We start from the raw sequence: 23161 nt of genomic DNA, 5'->3' as shown, positions 1-23161 counted from the left end.
CAAAAAGGAGGGGGCGCCCACAGAGGGCGTGTGGGACTTTAAATGAGGTTACATCTGCGATGTACCTCCATCCCGTATTTGGGTACAAAGAAAGGACATTGGGACTTTAAATGAAGCGGTGGACTGGTTGGGGTAAAAAATTGCAATTAAACAAATAGTTTTGCATATGTGTATTGAGTAATAGATGTCATAAATCAAGTAGCATGTACATAGCACATAGCATAACCAAGTAACATACATAAATAATGTTGATATAATGACACATAGCAATACATGATTAAAATCAAAACCAAATAGTGTATATGAAAACAAAAGGCTGAGCAGCCCATAACAAGTAATATCATGAATAAAACATTGACATGTCATATAAAAAGTATGTCAGATAGGGGTCCTATTAACGCATATAGCTACATCCTTGATGACTGACGCAATTCGTGTGAAAACACTTCCTCAGGGGCGGATGCTAAAGGGTATCTGAAACAATAGAATATAGACTAATAAGATGATTAACTTGATACGACCAGAAGAGACGAATTGTCCATTCTGGGTACTTACGAATTCTACCGAGCTGTGGAATGCGCGACAGCTGAGCCATAGAATAGACTCCATGACGAGGGATTGAAGCTGTCCCTGGAAAAATGTCAGTTTTACCAGCCTTCAGTTAATTACCTCGGCCATGTTGTCTCCGCTGAAGGAATAGCTACTGACCACGAGAAGCTGGAAGCTGTCACCTCTTGATCAATGCCTACCAATGTAACTGAGCTTAGGTCATTCCTGGGATTTTGCTCATACTACACGAGATTCCTTGAGGGATTTGCCAGAATAGCCCGCCCCCTTAATGAGTTACTGAAGAACGAGGATGAGAATGACAACCCAGACCTAACGAAGCCGATCAAACAACATGGAGGGCCCAGGAAGCCTTGGGAGTCAATCCAAGAACAGTGGACTGACCCGTGTGAGCAAGCCTTTCAGCAGCTGAAGTGGAGTCTAACAACTGCTCCTGTTCTGGCCTATGCCAATCTAGCCAAGCCATATGAGCTGCATGTTGATGCCAGTCAAAATGGGCTGGGGGGGTACTGTATCAGGAGCACAATGGACACCTGCTGCGGCAAGTTGCTTATGTGAGCAGAAGTCTTGCACCTGCTGAGAAAAACTACGCTACTCACAAGTTGGAATTCTTCGCTCTGCAGTGGGCAGTGGTGGACAGTTGAAAGACTACTTGTATGGTGCAGACTTTGTGGTCAAAACTGACAACAACTCACTCACGTACATACTCACCACAGCAAAACTGGACGCCACCAGGCATAGGTGGTTGGCCGCCCTATCAGGGTTCCGCTTCGACCTAAAATACCACCCAGGAATTGCGAACAGAGATGCTTATGCCCTGTCGAGGAGACCCTGTGACTTGGGTATTTCATCTGAAGAGTGGACTCAACTGACTCCAGAAGGGATACAAGCCTTGTGTCAGGGAGCAGAACATCAGGCCAGAGGAACAACTGGGGCAGAAGCCTTCGGAGTCTCAGTGGCAGGTATCCCCGAATACTACTGTGATTTGTCCCAGGTCAGGGATAACGGCCTACCTAAGCTTTCAGATAGGGACTTAAGAAAGGACCAGATAGCAGATCCCCTCTGTAGTTTAACACTGAAGGCCCTGGGGGGCCAACGCCCAAATCTACTGCTAACAGACTCTCCAACAGGAGCACAACTAGTACACAAGGAATGGAATTGACTGCAGTTGCGCAATGGGGTGGTCTACCGAAGGGGCCCCTCAGATGATCCTGAAGATAATTGGCAGCTATTCTTGCTGAGAATGCATAGAGAGATGGTGCTGACTGCCTTACATGACAATCATGGCCACCTAGAGCCTGAGAAGACATTCAAACTGGTGTGAGACCGGTTCTATTGGCCCTGTATGCGGGCTGAAGTTGAGGGATACTGTCACTCCTGCATACGGTGTATACAGAGGAAGACTCTGCTGCCCGAAGCTGCCCCAATGGGCCATCTTCAAAGTCAAGGACCACTGGAATTAGCGTGTATTGATTTTCTGTGTCTGGAGCCTAAATCAAATGGACAGGGAATTGTTCTGTCGTTGACCGACCACTTCACCCGGTACACCCAGGCTTTCCTAACTAAAGGCCAATCTACAGTGGCCAAAATTCTGGTTCTTTGTCCACTACGTCCTAACTCAGCATATTCACTCAGACTAGGGGTAAGACTTTGAGAGTAGACTCATTAAAAGACTGTTAGACCTGTTAAATGTTTAGAAGTCAAGAACCACCTCCTACCACCCTCAAGGAGATCGCACCCTCCTGGATATGCTTGGGACGATTACGGCTGAAAACAAATAGCATTAGAGCAGGCACATTGCAGCTATCGTACATGCCTATAATAGCACTAAAAACAAGGCCACGGGCTATTCACGGGCTATAGGCTGATGTTCGGTAGGGAAGCTCGACTGCCGGTGGACTTAGCATTTGGCACCTCTTTAGATCATACCTCGATGGTGTCACACAGAGGATATGTGGAATGCCTGAGGAAAAGTCTGAAGACAGCATATGAGAAAGCCCAGGCTGTATCAGACACCCGGGGCCAGCTAAACAAGCAAAATTTTGATCTAAAAGTGAGTACATGATTTGCAGCCTGATGAGTGTTACTGAGGAACTTGGGCATCCCTGGGAAACACATACTGGCTGATCGGTGGAAGTCGCAGCCCTACATCATCTGCAAGCAGTTGCCAGGATTGCCAGTATACCAGATTCGCCCAGAAGGAAGCACAGGTCCACCAAAGACCTGGCACCAGAATCATCTGCTACCTTTAACAGAAGCTGTTCTTATACCTTATCAACCAAATCAACAGCCTACTCAAACCACCTCTCAGGAATCACCTCCAGTAACCATGTCCCAATCCTTGCCACCAAACATGAATGCAGAAAACAGCGAGGATGAAGAAATGGACATGGACTGGCTGTGGCAGTCCACACTGTCAGAGACTGTCACTCCCCTTTCTCCCAGAGGAGCAGATGCAGGAACCCTCAGGCCTGGGGCTCTGGAGTTCATCCCACAGAGACAACCCTTGGCAAGCCAAGGAGACTTTCTGAGTTCCCCAACTGTAGAGGACATAAAAGCTCCTCAACCTTCTGCAGCATCAGAGGAAGAGGCTACTTTACCCGAAATGCCTGAGCCCAAAGAGCAGAGAGGAAAGCGAACAATTCACCCACCAAAAAGGCTGACAAATGATACTTTAGGCGAAAGTTCTGAAGAAGCGATCCTCACATCTCAGAGATTGCACCGCCTGCCGACCCTTTCCACTACAGATTTAGTGGAGGGCGACTCCAACTCATCCCCTGGCACATCTAGGTGGGCCATCCCAATATCGGTGGTTTGTGGCAAGACAACCTTCCTCTTATGACAAATGGTGGGATGTTCCCTTGCCAGGTTTATACATGCATGTCAATTGCTTGTTTTCTTACATGTACTAACCTGTTTTTTTGCCTCCCATTGTATTTTGAAAGCATGTAACAGGTTGTGAACATTATATGTTGATAGACTCTGTCCTTCCTTTGGGGACCAAAGGTTCTTTGGTGAGGGGAATATGTAGCAGGCATGTTTGTAATGCAATTTCTCCTTTTGTGTATGTGTATATATATATATATATATATATATATATATATATATATATATAAAGCTTGTGAACTGCCAAAAACACAAAAAAATTCAAAAACCCAAAAATAAAAATATAAAAAAATACTAGGATATAGCTGCCAGCACCCAACACTTCCTCAAAATGTGACAATATGAACATATATACCCAATGCTAAAAAATATACAGTATAATAAAACTCTAAAAATAATAATATGTAATAAATAAACAGACAATACGATATTATGTAAAACATCCCCAATTATAGTGCAAGTGCTCAGTAATAGATGAAAAAAGTGCAAGTGCTCAGTGTGAATATACACAGTCCTCAATATTGACAAGCAAGAAAAAGTCCATAAACATATCAAAGAAAAAAGTGAAACAAATTGTGTCTTTATGCAATGTGCACTGTCCCATTCAGGTGTGCCCTCACCTTAAGGGCTTTAAAAACAAGCCTGTAGTAAATGGTAACAGCTTAGATGGTCATCATCCATATAATGGCTGGTTAATGGTAAGCACAGATTATATGGATGATGACCATCTAAGCTGTTACCATTTACTACAGGCTTGTTTATAAAGCCCTTAAGGTGAGGGCACACCTGAAGGGGGAGAGTGCACATTGAATGAAGACACCATGTGTTTCACTTTTTTCTTTGATATGTTTATGGACTTTTTCTTGCTTGTCAATATTGGGGACTGAGTATACACACACTGAGCACTTGCACTTTATTTATCTATTACAGAGCACTTGCACTATGATTGGGGATATTTTACATAATATCTGTTTATTTATTACATATTATTATTTTTAGAGTTTTAGTATATTGTATATATTTTTTAGCGCCGCACATTGGGTAAATAATTTCTCTTTTTGGCCACAAGATGGAAACAGAGAGATGCTGACTGGTCCTTCCAGAAAAACTCAGAGACATAGAGCATACCGGGGAAAAGGGGAGTTTCAGGAAGTGCTGGGGAATGGAAGAGAGGGAAGTACTGAGGTAAAAGAAAGAGAGAGTGCTGACAGGAGACAAAGGAGAGGAGATTGCTTAAAAGAGAGGGAGATACCTCTTGATATGATGGCTATTATATGAAGACTGATTTCCCTTAGGGGACAATACAGTATAACTTGTGCTATTTGCTTTACCTCTACTCTGACCCTTTTGGGTCCTGGCAACAGTTTATAGTTATGTTAATCAATCTACGTACATACGCTGTTTCTTTTGTATGTGCCTATTCAATATTGCCCCTGAGTGGGAAAACCATGGCTTGTCAGAACTCTCTCAAAACTTAATAAAATATTGAAACAGAAAAGAGAGGGAGATACCAAGGCTCAAAAAGTCCTTTGCTCGGACACAGTGACACTTAACAGTGAAGAGAGGAGAAGTGTGTGAGGGGAAGGAGAGAGAGCGATTTAAAGGAGGGAGAGCTGTCTGAGGAGAGCGGGCTGAGGTACCAGCATCAGGCTAAAGAATAGAGAGACACACACTAACACCAGAGAGTGTGTGACCTAATATAGAGAGAGAAAGCCAAGCCTTTCCATAGACTGCCAAGAGAGAGAGAGTGTGGTGAGGTGACCAGACTGTGTGGTGGAACTCCACCAGAGAGAGAGAGAGAGAGAGACTAGTTTTTCCTGAGATGACCGGGAGAGCGCTGCAAGAAGATAGAGGGGAGCCAGGATCGGTGTCACTCACACGTTAAGCTTAGGAACCCTGATCGGTGACCCAAGCAGCACCCAGCTCAGCGGAGACGACGCACGCCATTTCAGGGATCGCGATATGCATCCAGGTATCGGGTCGGCCGCTGCCTCTTCATCTTGCGAGTTTTGCTACCAGTCATCTCGATTGGCCCTCAGAAGGGGATCCAGTGCCTGACAACATCGCTAGGAGCATCAGGAGCCTAAACCAGCACCTGGGATTATCGTTATGTCATTGCACAGAGGATTGGTGAGAGGGTGCAAACCCAACATCCTTCTTGACACCATACTGACACTGCTTGCAGACACCAATTTCCCTTTTGAGTGTCACGGAATGCTTGTTTGGAGCTGCCATCTCTAGTAGTTTGCCCTTTTAAATCTCTACCTCTAACGGAACATACTAGAGGATTACTGCTCTATGCAAGCTTGTTTAAACCTACTCTTTTAAAACAAGGGCCCCACCATTTTCTGCAAAAGACACTAGTATTCTTCACCTCAGGACCTGCAATGTTACAGAACTGTGCTTATCGTATTTATGTAACCCTTTTCTTTTCATTGTGTGTTTGCCTCTCAAGGTGTTTGCGGCCCAGAAGGAGCTCTCCTCTCTCTCAGCGCCTGTGTTAAGGTCATATAGATTACTGCCCTTTCTATACCTGCAGTTGCTAAATATTGAAGGTTGTCTTTTCGAATGTATTAGTTATTTGTAGCAAGGTTTAACAGTGTTGTAAGTTTCCATATACTTTAAACCGTGCTAATATATTCAACTTGTTTATCACTACCAGGTGTGTGTCTATTTTTGGTGATAATCCACAGCCACGATAATGGTATTTACCGCATGTGTCCTTAAATGTGTTTGCAGTAATTTTATTTAACCAGGTGTGTCAGAGGGGCTGAGGTCATTCTTGGAGTTGAGGCGGAGATCAGAGAATCCAAATTCACCAAGCGGCTCCTTCAGGGGGTGGCGCTAATTAGATATTCAGCAATTAATAGCTGCTGTTGAGCAATCATGTAAACAAATGGTAGAGGAGCTCAGGAAAGATACAGTGGCATTGGGGCATAGGGTGAAAGTAATGGAAAATGGCCAAGAGGACATTACACAAGCTGTGGCGAATATTCAAGATATGACTAAATGTCATGAGGGGTTTTGAAGTCTTACCTAGACCAGCTGGATGACTATGAAAATAGGGACCGCCTTCAGAATATTCATATACGGGGTCTACCTGAAGTGATACAGACCCCTGATTTGTTACCAACAGTGCAAAGCTTATTTCGTAAAATTATGGGGGACTCCGCACCTGATTCTATCGAGGTGGATAGAGTTCATCATGTTCCATTTTATGTCCATCAGAATATAGACAGGCCGAGAGACATTTTCTGTAAACTGCACAAATATTCTGTGAAAGAAGCCATTATGAAAATAGCTTGTGGCAAATCCGTTATTGACTTTGATGGAGCTCACCTCTCTCTGTTCCTTGACTTATCACGTTGTACCCTTATGCAGCGTAGAAGTGTTGGACCCCTGCTTGAAGCACTGTGTTCTGTGGATGTCAACTATCGTTGGGGTCTCCTTTTCTGTTTAATGGCTTCCCAGAATGGCAAAATGGCGGTTCTAATAGGGCGTACACACGGTCGGACTTTGTTCGGACATTCCGACAACAAAATCCTAGGGTTTTTTCAGACGGATGTTGGCTCAAACTTGTTTTTGCCTCCACACAGTCGCACAAAGTTGTCGGAATTTCCGATCGACAACCACGCGGTCACGTACACCACGTACGACGAGACTAGAAAAGGCCGGTTCAGAACCAAGCGCGGCACCCTTTGGGCTCCTTTTGCTAATCTCGTGTTAGTGAAAGTTTGGTGAGAGACGATTTGCGCTTTTTCAGACTCGTGGCTTTCAGATCGTTTTCTGCCGTTCAGTTTGTGCTTGTGGGTTTGTATCTGCTCTTCAGTGCGTGCAAGCAAGTTCCGCGTGACTTAGTCATTGTATTCTTGTTCGTTCGTTACTGTTTTTCAGGTCGCTCTTCACAGGCCTTGCTGTTCTTCAGTGCGTTCTGTTACTTCGTTCTGAGCAGCCGACCGTTTTCTAGCCATGTTTCGTATGCGTACTCCTCGTACAGTTCGTGCTGTGCGGGGGCTTGGTGTTGGGGTCCTGACCTTGACACAAGTCCAGTCCATGAACAGGGTGGAGAGGAGTTCATGGACCAAGAATTGGTTGCTTCAGCGTGACCAGTTCTGTCATATGCCTTTGCTCCGTGAGATCCGTGAGAATAATCCTGATTAGGGATGAGCCGAACACCCCCCTGTTCGGTTCGCACCAGAACATGCGAACAGGAAAAAAGTTCGTTCGAACACGCGAACACCGTTAAAGTCTATGGGACACGAACATGAATAAACAAAAGTGCTAATTTTAAAGGCTAATATGCAAGTTATTGTCATAAAAAGTGTTTGGGGACCTGGGTCCTGCCCCAGGGGACATGGATCAATGCAAAAAAAAGTTTTAAAAACGGCCGTTTTTTCAGGAGCAGTGATTTTAATAATGCTTAAAGTCAAACAATAAAAGTGTAATATCCCTTTAAATTTCGTACCTGGGGGGTGTCTATAGTATGCCTGTAAAGGGGCGCATGTTTCCTGTGTTTAGAACAGTCTGACAGCAAAATGACATTTTGAAGGAAAAAACTCATTTAAAACTACCCGCGGCTATTGCATTGCCGACAATACACATAGAAGTTCATTGATAAAAACGGCATGGGAATTCCCCAAAGGGGAACCCCGAACCAAAATTAAAAAAAAAAAATGACGTGGGAGTCTTCCTAAATTCCATACCAGGCCCTTCAGGTCTGGTATGGATATTAAGGGGAACCCCGGCCAAAATTAAAAAAAAAAAATGACGTGGGGTTCCCCCTAAATTCCATACCAGACCCTTCAGGTCTGGTATGGATTTTAAGGGGAACCCCGCGCCAAAAAAAAAAAAAAACGGCGTGGGGTCCCCCCAAAAATCCATACCAGACCCTTATCCGAGCACGCAACCTGGCAGGCCGCAGGAAAAGAGGGGGGGACGAGAGTGCGGCCCCCCCTCCCCCCTGAACCATACCAGGCCACATGCCCTCAACATTGGGAGGGTGCTTTGGGGTAGCCCCCCAAAACACCTTGTCCCCATGTTGATGAGGACAAGGGCCTCATCCCCACAACCCTGGCCGGTGGTTGTGGGGGTCTGCGGGCGGGGGGCTTATCGGAATCTGGAAGCCCCCTTTAACAAGGTGACCCCCAGATCCCGGCCCCCCCCCTGTGTGAAATGGTAAGGGGTACCTACCATTTCACGAAAAAAGTGTCAAAAATGTTAAAAATGACAAGAGACAGTTTTTGACAATTCCTTTATTTAAATGCTTCTTCTTTCTTCTATCTTCCTTCATCTTCTGGTTCTTCTGGCTCTTCTGGTTCTTCCTCCGGCGTTCTCGTCCAGCATCTCCTCCGCGGCGTCTTCTATCTTCTTCTCCTCGGGCCGCTCCGCACCCATGGCATGGGGGGAGGCTCCCGCTCTTCTCTTCTTCTTTTCTTCTCTTCTTCTCTTCTTCATTTTCTTCTCCGGGCCGCTCCGCAATCCATGCTGGCATGGAGGGAGGCTCCCGCTGTGTGACGGCGCTCCTCGTCTGACAGTTCTTAAATAACGGGGGGGCGGGGCCACCCGGTGACCCCGCCCCACTCTGATGCACGGTGACTTGACGGGACTTCCCTGTGACGTCACGGGGAATGCCACAGGGAAGTCCCGTCATGTCCCGTGCGTCAGAGGGGGGCAGGGTCACCGGTTGGCCCCGCCCCCCGTTATTTAAGAACTGTCAGACGAGGAGCGCCGTCACACAGCGGGAGCCTCCCTCCATGCCAGCATGGATTGCGGAGCGGCCCGGAGAAGAAAATGAAGAAGAGAAGAAGAGAAGAAAAGAAGAAGAGAAGAGCGGGAGCCTCCCCCCATGCCATGGGTGCGGAGCGGCCCGAGGAGAAGAAGATAGAAGACGCCGCGGAGGAGATGCTGGACGAGAACGCCGGAGGAAGAACCAGAAGAGCCAGAAGAACCAGAAGATGAAGGAAGATAGAAGAAAGAAGAAGCATTTAAATAAAGGAATTGTCAAAAACTGTCTCTTGTCATTTTTAACATTTTTGACACTTTTTTCGTGAAATGGTAGGGGTACTTATGTACCCCCTTACCATTTCACACGGGGGGGGGGCCGGGATCTGGGGGTCACCTTGTTAAAGGGGGCTTCCAGATTCCGATAAGCCCCCCGCCCGCAGACCCCCACAACCACCGGCCAGGGTTGTGGGGATGAGGCCCTTGTCCTCATCAACATGGGGACAAGGTGTTTTGGGGGGCTACCCCAAAGCACCCTCCCAATGTTGAGGGCATGTGGCCTGGTACGGTTCAGGAGGGAGGGGGGGCCGCACTCTCGTCCCCCCCTCTTTTCCTGCGGCCTGCCAGGTTGTGTGCTCGGATAAGGGTCTGGTATGGATCTTTGGGGGGACCCCACGCCGTTTTTTTTTTTTTTTTTTTGGCGCGGGGTTCCCCTTAAAATCCATACCAGACCTGAAGGGTCTGGTATGGAATTTAGGGGGAACCCCACGTCATTTTTTTTTTAATTTTGGCCGGGGTTCCCCTTAATATCCATACCAGACCTGAAGGGCCTGGTATGGAATTTAGGGGGACTCCCACGTCATTTTTTTTTTTTAATTTTGGTTCGGGGTTCCCCTTTGGGGAATTCCCATGCCGTTTTTATAAATGAACTTCTATGTGTATTGTCGGCAATGCAATAGCCGCGGGTAGTTTTAAATGAGTTTTTTCCTTCAAAATGTCATTTTGCTGTCAGACTGTTCTAAACACAGGAAACATGCGCCCCTTTACAGGCATACTATAGACACCCCCCAGGTACGAAATTTAAAGGGATATTACACTTTTATTGATTGACTTTAAGCATTATTAAAATCACTGCTCCTGAAAAAACGGCCGTTTTTAAAACTTTTTTTTGCATTGATCCATGTCCCCTGGGGCAGGACCCAGGTCCCCAAACACTTTTTATGACAATAACTTGCATATTAGCCTTTAAAATTAGCACTTTTGATTTCTCCCATAGACTTTTAAAGGGTGTTCCGCGGCATTCGAATTTGCCGCGAACACCCCAAATTGTTCGCTGTTCGGCGAACTTGCGAACAGCCAATGTTCGAGTCGAACATGAGTTCGACTCGAACTCGAAGCTCATCCCTAATCCTGATGATTTCAGGAACTTTCTCAGGATGACGGACCCCATATTTCACCGTTTGTTGGCTTCGCAGACCCCCTATATCAGCAGGCAGGATACCTGCATGAGGCAAGCCATCACTCCGGAGCAGAGGTTGGTCGCTACCTTGCGGTATTTGGCCACAGGGAGAAGTCTGCAGGACTTAAAGTTCTCGACAGGCATCTCCCCCAGGCTCTTCTGTGTGGACATTTACTGCTTGTGTTTGTTTGAGCTGACCCTGACAGAAATGTATGGAGTCCAGAAAATGTCGTGATTGTGTAACCTTATACAAAGCACTGTTGGCTGTTATTTAGTAAATGCAAAGACACTTTGCACTACCAGTGCTCTTGCAACTGCACTGAAACTGCACTTGTAGTGCAAAGAGGATTTGCCCTTAGGAAATTACCCCCATTTTCTCATAAAACAACAATTACATCACCCCAAAAGTGTTGTAGCGTTGAGACAATAATCCACACATTCTTGATGAGCAATCTTTTTAATACCTGCACAATCACATGTGCATTTACCCAAGGTTTTTCTGACAAACCAACATGTTTGTTGTATAACAATTTTTGTGGTGTCATTATCCAAAATCAAAATGTGCATTTTATAGAAAACAGGCCTGTGTAAAACCAACAAGAAAGACACAAATCTTGATCTTACAAAGTTCACATTTGGTAGAACTGGAAGGCAATATCAGACATGAGTATTTAGGAACTGTGTTTGATATTGCATTCAGATGGGGGGAAATCACCCCAGGAAAAGCCAAATTTGGAAGATGCACACAAATTTCACAATGTCAACATGTGCTATCTGCCATCACGGGGGATGAAGGGACGTGTTTTGGGGGAGAAAGCTACTTTATAATTGAGGAAGGGGTTGCACCCCCAAAACGCGTCCATTGATCTCCCGTGATGGCAGATAGCACATGTTGGCACACTGTGTGCATCCTCCAAATTTGGCTTTGGGAAAAATCACAAAAACATTTAGCACATTGTAGCACACAAAAGAAGAAAGTGATTTGGAGGGGCTTTAAACTCGCCCCAAAACATCAATGATGTTTTTATATTTTGGAATAACATCATTGATGTTTTGCTTGATGTTTTCCAGTTGTAAATTACACCCCATGATCTCCCCGATCAGGATCTGGGCACTTTCGGATGTGAAAGGATCTTCATCCACAACATCACGATCACCTAAAAAGAGAGGAACCCCAAAATAAATTAGGTCTAAAAAAAATGCCGCCATCCATCTCTTATCTGAGCCTGTAGTTGCAGATACTCACCTGTTGTGGTGACTAGTTCCACCACGTCTTCTTCCTCCTGCTCATCTTGTGTTGGGGGGATTTCCCCTTCTTCCAGAGGGGGGGGGCTCTGGTCTCCTCGGATGAGGGGTGTCCTCCGAGTCTTTTCTCCCCTATGTAAAAAAAAAATGGTATAATTAGCACACAGATATTTAATGTCAGAACTATAAAGATGAAACATTGCTTGGAAGTGGGGTACAATTGTCAATTTTAGCAGAGTTCCAAGATGTCGCTTGTTTATTGTCCTTTGTCAACCTGCAATACTTTACCTGTTTGGTACAAGCTTCACAGATGGAGACCCCCCTATAGTATACACTGGAGCACCTGTGTGGCCCCCCTAATAAAAATGGTGTTCTTGTGTCCCACACTAGTGCTCCAGTGTCCAGATGTGAAAACAGCTGCTGAGTGTCCTCTCCTTACACACAATCTAGTTTGCATTTCATTCTAGTAACAAAGCCATCTACACAACCCAATTCTTTGAAGCCAAGTATAGGGCGTCAAAATGCTGGCCAAATGCATATGGCCTAAACAATGGTATTTTAGAGTCCGAAAAAAAATGTGTGATCCGAACGAATAATGTGCCCATGAACATGAAAGTTGCCATTTTAAACTGTACAACAGTTCCTAAAAGCACATGGAGCAGCACGAACGTAATAAACCCAAAAAGAATAGGAACATAGCACAAATACTTACTTTTTTGCAGCACTCTCCGGATCTTTCTGTACTGCTCATGTTCTCGTAATTTCAGGTCCGACCACCGCTTCCTGAGCTGATCTTTCGATCGTCGTACCCCGAATTTCCGGTGCAGACTCCTGACCACTTTCGCCATGATCTTGGCCTTTCGGACATTGGGGTTGGGGTAAGGCCCATACTTTCCATCATAGTCGGCCTTCTTCAGGATGTCCACCATCTCCAACATCTCCCCAAAGGACATATTTGAGTCCTTCAATCTCCTTCTGGATCGGGACGTGTCCGGATCCGGCCTTTCCTCCTCCTACTCCTCGTTGCTACAATTAGCACGATCCTGCTGTCTATCCGCCATGTGCTCTTCCCCCACTGCGCCGAACGAAAAGGGGCGGGGAATAGACTAGAAAGAACGTCAGGGGCGGGCGGAGTTATACGCATGCGAAGTGTCTATAAATCGTAACGCGCTCGTCTTACGTACGATCTGTGAGCGGAGGAAGGAGCATCGGAGACACCGATCGTGCTAACGAAGGTAGGATCTAAACTTGGGCCTATACTGCTTCAAAATGGAAGCCTATATTGTAATAATATTAGGGGAGTTTGGCCTGACATTAGGGTTTGTCTTGTGTTGTGTCTTGCAGAGAAAATGGATGGGTTCAACGACCACAATTTCTTGCCCCTGTTTATTGACAAGTACAGGGAGCTGCCCTGTCTGTGGCAGGTGAGACACCCCCACTATAATCACAAACAGAAGAGGCAGGCAGCGCTGGAGAAACTGCTGGAGTTGGTGAAGCAGGTGGTCCCCACAGCAACCATCCCTTATTTAAAAGCTAAAATTGGTGGCCTGAGGAGCACTTATCTTAGGGAGCGCAAGAAGGTCACAGATTCCCAGAGATCCGGAGCTGCAGCAGATGACGTTTATGTCCCCGGGCTGTGGTACTACAAGAGACTGCGATTTCTGTCAGACCACACTGAAGTCAGGGAATCCCTCTCTACTCTTCCTGCCACGCTTCCTTCCATACCAGCTGAGGCTTCCGATGTCCAACCTGGGCCTTCCAGCCAGGAAGAAGGGGAGGAGCCCAGCTGGAGTCAGGTATAGCATTCTTCTATAGATTTCTGGGCAATAAATAAATGATGTTTACTAGATGTTATTATTGATCACTAATTGCTGATTAAAAAAAGTGTTTTACATATCAAGAGACAGTAGTGGGCACCCAAAATTGGGACAAGAATGCAAAATGCTGGGCTCAGAAGGATAGTCTGTTATATTTGTTAACATTCAATTTGCAGCAGTCAGGAGGTGAAAATTGTGTGTGATTGATGAAAACAATACTAAAACTATGTCCCTTTTTCATACACAGGAAGACCTCAGCCAGGAGGAGGTTGTGGAATGTGGCAGCCAGGAGGAGGCGGGGATTAGTGGCAGCCAGGAGGAGGCAGGGATTAGTGGCAGCCAGGAGGAGGCGGGGCTAAGTGTCAGCCAAGAGAAGCCTGGGACAAGTCGCAGCCTGACTGAGTCTCAGGTTCCTCCCCTCCACCTGCCATACAAAAGGGCCAGGAAGGCCACTCCCAGTCCTGTGCAGGATTCAGCATACAGGCTGATCCAGGAGGCTTCTGCGTCCCTCAGAGCCTTCCCCAGTCCTGCAGAGGCCTTTGCCTGCATGGCTGCCACCAAATTGCAGGGCATGCAGGAGGGCCAACGCAGGATCTCTGAGGACCTAATTTATAAAGTCCTACGTAAGGGGGAGAGTGGGGAACTGACACCCAAGACGGATGTCATTGAGATGGATGATCCTCCTCCTCCTCCTGCTGCCACAACTCCACCACCACAGCCAAAGCCTGTAAGGAAGCGTGGAAGGAAGACCAAAGAGTGATGACCCTGGGTTCAGTCTGGTCTGACAGAAGATGCAGTCTCTCGTATGACCACAGCCTGGGGACACAGATGTCATCTGCTGCTTTCCGGATCTCTGGGACTTCTGGACCAGACTGCCCTCCCTTAGATAAGGACTCCTCAGGCCACCAATTTTGCTTTTAAATAATTGATGTCTGCCCTGGGGGTCCAAAGCTTCGCCCACTTCTGCAGTTTCTCCAGCGTTGCCTCCCTCTTTGTTTAGTTGTGACCCCTTAAAAAAATTTTTTTAGGTAAATTCTACTCTCCTGTGTGTGTTTTCATCCAAAAAGGACAGTTTGTTGGTGACGATTCAGGTACATTTCTAACATAAAATGTGAAATTAACAAGGGACAACAACACCAAACTATCTCCTACAGATTAAATAGAACAACATATTAGTGGTGTTGTGGGAACTTGTCACAAAAAACACACAAACATTTTCGGGAGTACAAATCAAAATCACCAAAAAAAAAAAAAAAAAAAGAGAAACACAAAAAAAGATTCTACATTAAAGGCAAAAAAAAAAAAATATACAAAAATATGTTGTCAGATGTGAGAAATCAAAATATATTGAGGGAATCCCGATAAATAGTAACGAAAGAAGTTTGTGAGAAGTGTGTGTGAATATGAGCAGCAAAACTACTTAATTCTTGTCACATTATAAAGAAGAAGAGAGTGCGCTGTATTAAACCATTTTGAACATTGCAGCGTGACGAAAGTGCTGTATCCATTGCGAACGCTAAGTTTACCAGAACGAGCTGTCCCGTGTCGGAATTTCTTCTGAGCATGCGTGGCACTTTGTGCGTCGGAACAGGCCACACACGGTCGGAATTGACGCGATCGGATTTTGTTGTCGGAAAATTTTATCTCCTGCTGTCCAACTTTGTGTGTCGGAAAATCCGATGGAAAATGTCCGATGGCGCCCACACACGGTCGGAATTTCCGACAACACGCTCCGATCGGACATTGTCCATCGGAAAATCCGACCGTGTGTACGGGGCATAAGAACTAAAGATGACCTACAAATGTTTGTGGAAACATTAGATCTTCCACCAACTGATTTCCAGGACTGGAGATTGATTAATCCTAAACCTGTTTTACAGCGTCCTGAACGTTGGCATCATGTCCCTTTTTAAAGCACAATGATGCAAGAATCAGGCAGGCAGAGGTGGACGAAGTCCGATTTCTCAGGGACCTACTTAAAATTTAACAGGGTTGATGTATAATGAGAACCTCTTGTTTAGAATGAATTATGATGGTGAGGAGGTTTGATTTAACACTTTGTATGAATATAGGCCTGAATCAATATTATATTGAATTATAAATGTATTTATTTATTTTCTTAATTGTTATTCAGACCTCCTCACTATTTATTTGAAAAGTACATTGTAGTTAGTAGATGTATATGGTGAATAGTTAGGAAACTTGTTTTTCTTTTTTTTCTTTCTTCAGTCGTAGAAGACGATATTAAGGGCATGCCTGGGAACAACTGATCCCCTGTTGATGCCCCAGGGCTTTTTTCTTTTTTCATTAGGTTAGTCCCAATAAAAAAGGACTTGATAGTCTGCATTCTAGCAGATGGATAGAGATTTTCGGGGATGGGCCACTGAACCCTTCCCAGACCTACCTTCCTCATAGTGGGTATATTCCACAGTGTGGAATATTATGTCAGTGTTTTTTCCTTTTTTTTTTTTTTTTTTTTTTTGTTATATGTGTATGTACTTATATATATCAGTAGCACAAAGTGTCACTGATCCAAGCACTCTAATGGACAAATCAGTTCAGTGCAGAACAGCAGCTATTATAAACATACACAATAATAAAATGTGCCACAGATAAAAATCTAAGCAGTCATCTCAGCACAGCAACAGCGCTAATAGAATAGTAGAAATACAATATTCAGTGCAAAATAATGGTGAAAAAAGTCCTTTGAAGGATCAATCTGCATGCAATATAGAAAAAAACAGTCCACATATAATCTATTTAGTATGAACTGTGCTCCATGACCTTTAGCAGCCAGAACTAGATTTCTCCTCTGGATACCATCACCAACACCTCGTGCATGAATAATCCCCGTTGGTAATGAACTCACCAGACACGAGTGTTAAACGGGCCTTATGTCTCCACACACTGTAAGATAAACTCCAATCCTCCCAGCGTGATGCAAATGTAATCAGACACTGGAGCCTGTACCCATCTGAGACTTGAACCTGGCTCCTAACACCGGATTAGATCACTTTTTCATGGGGTGATTCGTAAATGCAAGAGAAAAAGGGAGCTGGCATAGTGTAATACTGTTTATTGGTTTAAACACCCACACACACACACACAAAGTAATCTGCTTACACAAAATTCAGGATAAAACAGCATAAAATAAACGTCTGCAGCGCAGCACAAAGCACTCACACCGCCTCCGAGATGGTATTGGCTGCGATGGATCCCGGGATGACCAGCTCCGAAACTGGTCATACATACACATTTAGTCATGCGCTAAATGTGTATGTACTTATTTGTTTTTTACAGGTGCATATGAAGATGACAAAGTGGAGATATGTGGTAGTATATTTATTGTGGTATACATCCAGCCGAGACTTATACATGCCTCTTACAATGTGAGAGGCATGTGTTCACCACAGAAAAGGGGTCGTTTTTTTCAGGAACTGCGCCACCTAGTGACAGTTGTTGTTTTTCTGCAGGAGACGCACTTTACTGCAAGGTCTACCCCTTGTATGCCTCTCTTTCCTTTTAACCAATGGTTCCATGCAACATCTCCTGTGCCAAGGGCAAGGGGAGTGACGATAGCCTTCGGGAAATTATGCCCCCTGTCCTTTATGTCTATGCAGGTGAACCTGGAAGGTCGTTTCCTTTTTATTAAGGGCATGATGCATGGCCACTGCTTTACCTTTGCCTCTATTTATGCACCCAACATTCACATTGTTGGTTTTCATGCTAAGACCTTGAAGATGTTGGAGAGATTTAGGGAGGGCTTTTAGATTTTGGGAGGGGATTTTAACTTTACTATGGATCCTAGTATGGACACCTCGACGGGTAACACTCCATTATCATTTAGAGCTCTTAAACATGTTAAGCAACTGTTTTGATCTCTCCACTTGGTGGATAGCTGGCGGGTACCACATACTAAGGATAAAGACTATAGTTATTATTCTAAGACCTATGATGCTTATTCCCGTCTTGATTTCATTTTGGTAGATCAATGTTATTTGAACTATGTACGTTCTTCTCCTATTGAATACATAACGATCTCAGACCATTCCCCTATCACTTTGACTTTTTTTCCGGTCTCTGCGGGTCATCGGGAACGGGTATGGCGGTTGAATGAGTCCTTGCTGGACGATAAACAGTTAGCAGATGCTTTACTCCAAAAACTGGCAATGTATTTTGATATGAACACGTCTGGGGAAGTATCTGAACAAGCAGTTTGGGAAGCTCATAAAGTGGTCATTAGAGGGGAATTAATAGCAGAAGGTTCCCGGGTTAAAAAAGATAAACAGAAAGAAATAGCGGATTTATTGGAAAAAATTCATGGCCTCGAGATTAAACACAAAGCCTACTTTGATTTGGATGATGTCAAACAACTGGAGACACTTCGATTTAGTCTCTCTCAGTGTTTGGTTCGTAAGGGTCAAAGACAAGCACAGATATTTTGCGCACCGCTTTTATGAGCAGGGGAACAAATTAATTTGGCTGCTGGCCAGATAACTAAAAAAGCAACAGGACCAATGTCATGTTCATACTCTACTGGTACATAACAAACAGATAACAGATACTCAGTCTATAGCTGCAGAATTCCATTGATTCTATATGATATACGATTGAGGAGATCCGAGAGTATCTTAATGACCGATGTGAATGTACAATGTATATGTATAGCGCTGCGTAAATTGACGGCGCTATATAAGCACCTTAAATAAATAATAATAAGAAGAATGACTCCGTACTGCCCGTTTTGCCTTCCACAGCCATTGAAGAAATAGAACACCCAATTACTATTGAGGAATTGGGCAAAATAGTAGGGGCTCTGCCAATGAGAAAAAGCCCGGGACCGGATGGTTTAACAAATGCATACTATAGAAAATGAATTTCTATATTAGCATTTCCTCTCTGTATATATTTGAATACTATTATTGTCTCTAACCCACTACCCCCGGAAGCTTTGCTGGCCTATGTGACAGTTCTTGCGAAATCAGGAAAAGACCCGCAATACTGTGCTAATTATAGACTCATTTCCCTTCTCAACTCTGACACAAAACTGCTAGCTAAGATCTTAGCCCTTCAACTAAAAGACCACGTAGTGAAGTTAATTCACCCAGATCAGACGGGTTTTATGAAGGGCCGCAAAGCTAGAGACAATACTATTAGAACCCTTCATATCGTCCATTGGGTGCAAAATGGACCCGATAAAACTCAGAGAGTGGTTCTATCAATGGATGCCGAAAATGCATTTGATAGAGTGAACTGAGTCTTTATTACTGAAGTGTTGAGGGGGATGGGACTAGGTGATCGTATGATGGGTTGGGTATTAGCTTTATATGCGGGCCCAAGAGCTAGGGTCAAGGTTATTGGTATGTTTTCAGATTACTTTGATTTACAAAATCATACTAGGCAGGGGTGTCCTCTTTTCCCATTATTGTTTGCTATGATTTTGGAACCTTTTCTTTGTAAAGTGAGGGGAAATATAGAGATAGCTGGAGTTTCCAAAAGTCTCAGCATATGCTGATGACTTATTATTTTATCTTTACACACCCCAGGTATCCGTACCCACTTTGATGTCTGAGGTTCATAGATTCGGTATCCTGTCTAATTTTAAAATACATTTTGAGAAGTCTGTACTCTTACCCAGTCATTTATCCCTAGCTATGGTAACATCTTTGCAACACGCCTTCCCTTTTATATGGAATATGGACTATCTATACTATCTGGGAGTATACATTACCTTGGATCCAAAGCTTTTATATGACCATAATTATGGTTCCTTGTTAATAGGGATAACAGGGGAACTGCAGAGATGGAAAGGCCACTTTTTTGTCATGATTTGGAATGGTAAATGCCCTTAAAATTAGCATATTACCAAGAATAATCTATATTTTACATACCGTACCTATTACACTTTCACAGATTTTTTTTTTAAGCGAATACAGAAAGCCTTTTTGTCTTTTGTATGGAACGATAAATGCCGCAGAATTGCTTATGATATCCTACATAGAAGCAAATGAGAAGGGGGAGTTGGGCTTCCAGATGTGACCTTGGATTACAAAGCTATGTCCTTGGTGTGTATCTTAAACTGGTGCCACGACTCAAGTAAAGTATGGGTTTCCTTGGAGAAAACAAAACAATGGTGGGTAGAAACCTGGCAGGTGCCCCATGGATACCGACCACCTCTATGGGCCTCTCAGATATGACATCCCCATTAACCCAGAACTCTTTAGCTGTATGGGACAGAATGAATAAGTTGGGTGAATATGCCTCTCAAACATCTCCCCTGGCCCCTCTGGGGGGATACCCTTGGTACCTCCCAGGGGAGGAAACTGGATTTTGGGGGGTATGGGGGTTGGATGGGTATACTACATGTGCTAAATATGCCCCACAGAGAATTCTATCTCCATTTGTGGAGCTGGTGCCATCCTTGGGGCATATGCCTATGGCCAGGTGGAGATACCCTCAAATGACAGACTTCTTTAATACATTGAAACATAGAGAGAGGCCCCTGAGTACACTTACTACATTTGAATCTTTGTGTACTCATATTTCTGCGCCCAGACATTTGCTGTCTCAAATGTATAGATTGGTCCTCAGTGGCCAATATACTTTAGTCCCCTACTTTATTAGAGAGTGGGAGAGAGAGTTAAATCATACGTTTACTTCTTTACAAATTAAAAAATTGATTTAATCGACTCACTCTACCTCTAAGTTCTCACATACAAGAAATGTCTTATAAGTTTCTGGTTAGATGGTACCAAACTCCAGTCCGGCTTGCATTTCCTGTTTCATAAGTTTTATAAGAAAAGCATTACTCACATTTGTTGAACGCGGCCAAATTATTAATATCTAGGTTTTGGAAACAGGCTATATGTCCTAGTTTGTTAGACTGGAAAAGAGAAGTTAGTCTACACGCACAGGGCCACCTATTCAATTTAATAGGCAGTCTTTTGCATGACAAAAGTAGCAGAGTGACACTTTTTGAGCTTTGAAAACGGCACTGCAAGCACGACACTTTTTTTTTTCTGCGATTCAAAAATGCATGTAGAATCACACAATTTATCGCACATTAACGTACTGCTATAGTGTGAATGTGTCTAAAAGACAGGGTATATGTTAAATCTTCTAGCTTATATGCTCTTCTCTAGTGTCACAATGCCATAGTATTTATGGTGTAATTTGAACAAGTTGCAAACAAATGATTAAAATAGTGGGAATAGAAATGAGAAGGTAACTTCCCATAGCAGCAGTGCCGGGACAAGGTCATCTAGAGCCCAGGGTGAACATATGTCAGCAAACCCCCCCCCCCAAAAAAAATTGGACTAACCCCCATCAAAAAGTTTCCCTAATAGCACAATTCCCCTCCCCACCTCCATCATTTCACCTTCTCTACAACAAACCCCCAAAATTCCCCCTCCTAGCATAAGTCTTTGTCCCCCATCCCCCCTCCCAACACAAATCCATCTAAATCACCACTCCTAGCACCCCCCCCCCAATTTCCCATCCTAGAACAATTCTTAATTCTTAACCCCTCCCACCCCCCAAATTCCCTCTCCCAACACAAAACCCCCCACCAATCTTCTTGCAGTGCTCCCCATCGCCCCCTACACTTCACATGATACCACAGTGCCCAGGGCAGCAGCCTCTTCTGCCCACCCCTTGTCTCGGCCCTGTGAGGTGGTACCACTAGGCTTCTAACGTGCTCGTTCTTTAAACCTTGCTGGTTGACATGGGAAACACATTTCCCATTCTCAAGATTTTTAAACGTATCCAATTGAATCTAAGGAGCACATTGATTCAGCCAAAGATGCAGGTACTGTGATACTAAAGATGCCGTACATTAATAAATTTATGAAAATTCTCATCAGTACATTCCTTGATTTGATGAATGTCATTTGAAAATACTTACAATTTTATTTGCTTTTAACATTCAATTTTCAACTGAATGTCATTTCCTGAACAAAAGTCACATGCACTATTAGAAATGTATTCATTTAAGAAAAAAATTCCATCCTGCTCCTTCAAATTTTCGCATGACTGCAGTGGAAATTGAATGTTGTTTTTTTTTTTTTTTTTTTTATAATCAAAATTTTTATTTTTCCTTTTATAAATACAATTATACAATTTATACAGCTTTACATTTGACAAAACCATTGATGAAAACTATACAGTTACAATACATTCATTCCTCAATCTAACATAAATAACCCTTCACCTTAAATAGAGAAAGGAAAGAGAAAAAAAAAAAAAAGACAAAAGAAGGGGGGAAGGTCTCTCCCTCCTCACCCCTCACTCCTTCATTGTTGAACAAAAGTCAACAAATGACATCCTATTCTTACTGGAAATTACCCTTCATCTCACCCCACCCCCCTCACCCCCCCAAAAAAAAAAAAAAACAACCCCCCCCCCCCAGTGAAATAAAGTGCCCTTATCAACTATACTGATCTTTTAAAAAAAAAAAAAAAAAGGGGGGGTTAAAAAATTGTGTATGAGGCCTGTATGAATGTTGGTTTAACCCCACTTATGATTCCTAAATTGAATATACATTTCTGAAACAAAATTTTTCAAACAAAATGATTGTATTGTATGGCCAGCTAACTGTAAAAGAGAACAATGACTTTGGTATCTTGAGGAAGCAATAGGGGAACTTTACAAAGATTCCCTCATTGCTTTTTCATTCAGTTCTGTGACCTACGCTCTATATTTGGTCATTATGCATTTTACACTCATATGGATTTAGTTTAGTAAATTTCTCTCTTAAAACAAAACCTAAAAGCCACAAAACAATTAATTGAAAGCAGCCAGAAGCTTTATACAAGCTACGTCTCTTTTGAGATAGAATAATCGTAGCTGTCTGTTCGCAGTCTCCTTTAACCTCCCTGGCGGTATGATTATTTCGGATTTTAGGTGCTGAAAGCGGTACAATTATTTTGCATGGAAATTTGGCGTTTTATATTGAAGGTCTGTAATTCTTAACAATAACACACTTAAATCTGTCCAAACAAGAGTCTAGTAGATATCCCGGGTATGATAAAGTTTGAAACACAAAAACATAAATTATAATATAATAAATAAAAATAAATAATTAAAAAAAAATAAATAAAATAAATTTCCCCACGATTCACTATCGCTCAATTCTGCAAGTGTTCAAATTTACTATCTCTGTTTTCTAGCTGGTCTAAAGCCACTTTTGATGTAAAGGGACACTTTTTGGTTGCTATGGACAATCTCCAGTTTCCAGGCAGAAAGAACAGTATATATAACATAAAACTGCATGCAGGGCATAGGACAAAGCACTGGGAACAAAAGGGATGTGAAATAATTTCATACAGTACTGTAATCTGTAAGATTACAGTACTGTATGTGTTATGTTTTTACAATTTTTTGAATTTGCCACCAGGCTCCGCCCCCGTGCGTCGCGCCGCTCGCAGGAAAGGAGCCTGGCACGGCTTCGGAGGAGGACGGAGCCTGC

This window comes from Aquarana catesbeiana, linkage group LG02, assembly GCF_042186555.1.
Source record: "Aquarana catesbeiana isolate 2022-GZ linkage group LG02, ASM4218655v1, whole genome shotgun sequence".
NCBI lineage: Eukaryota > Metazoa > Chordata > Amphibia > Anura > Ranidae > Aquarana > Aquarana catesbeiana.
Note: the sequence above shows the minus strand (reverse complement) of the source record.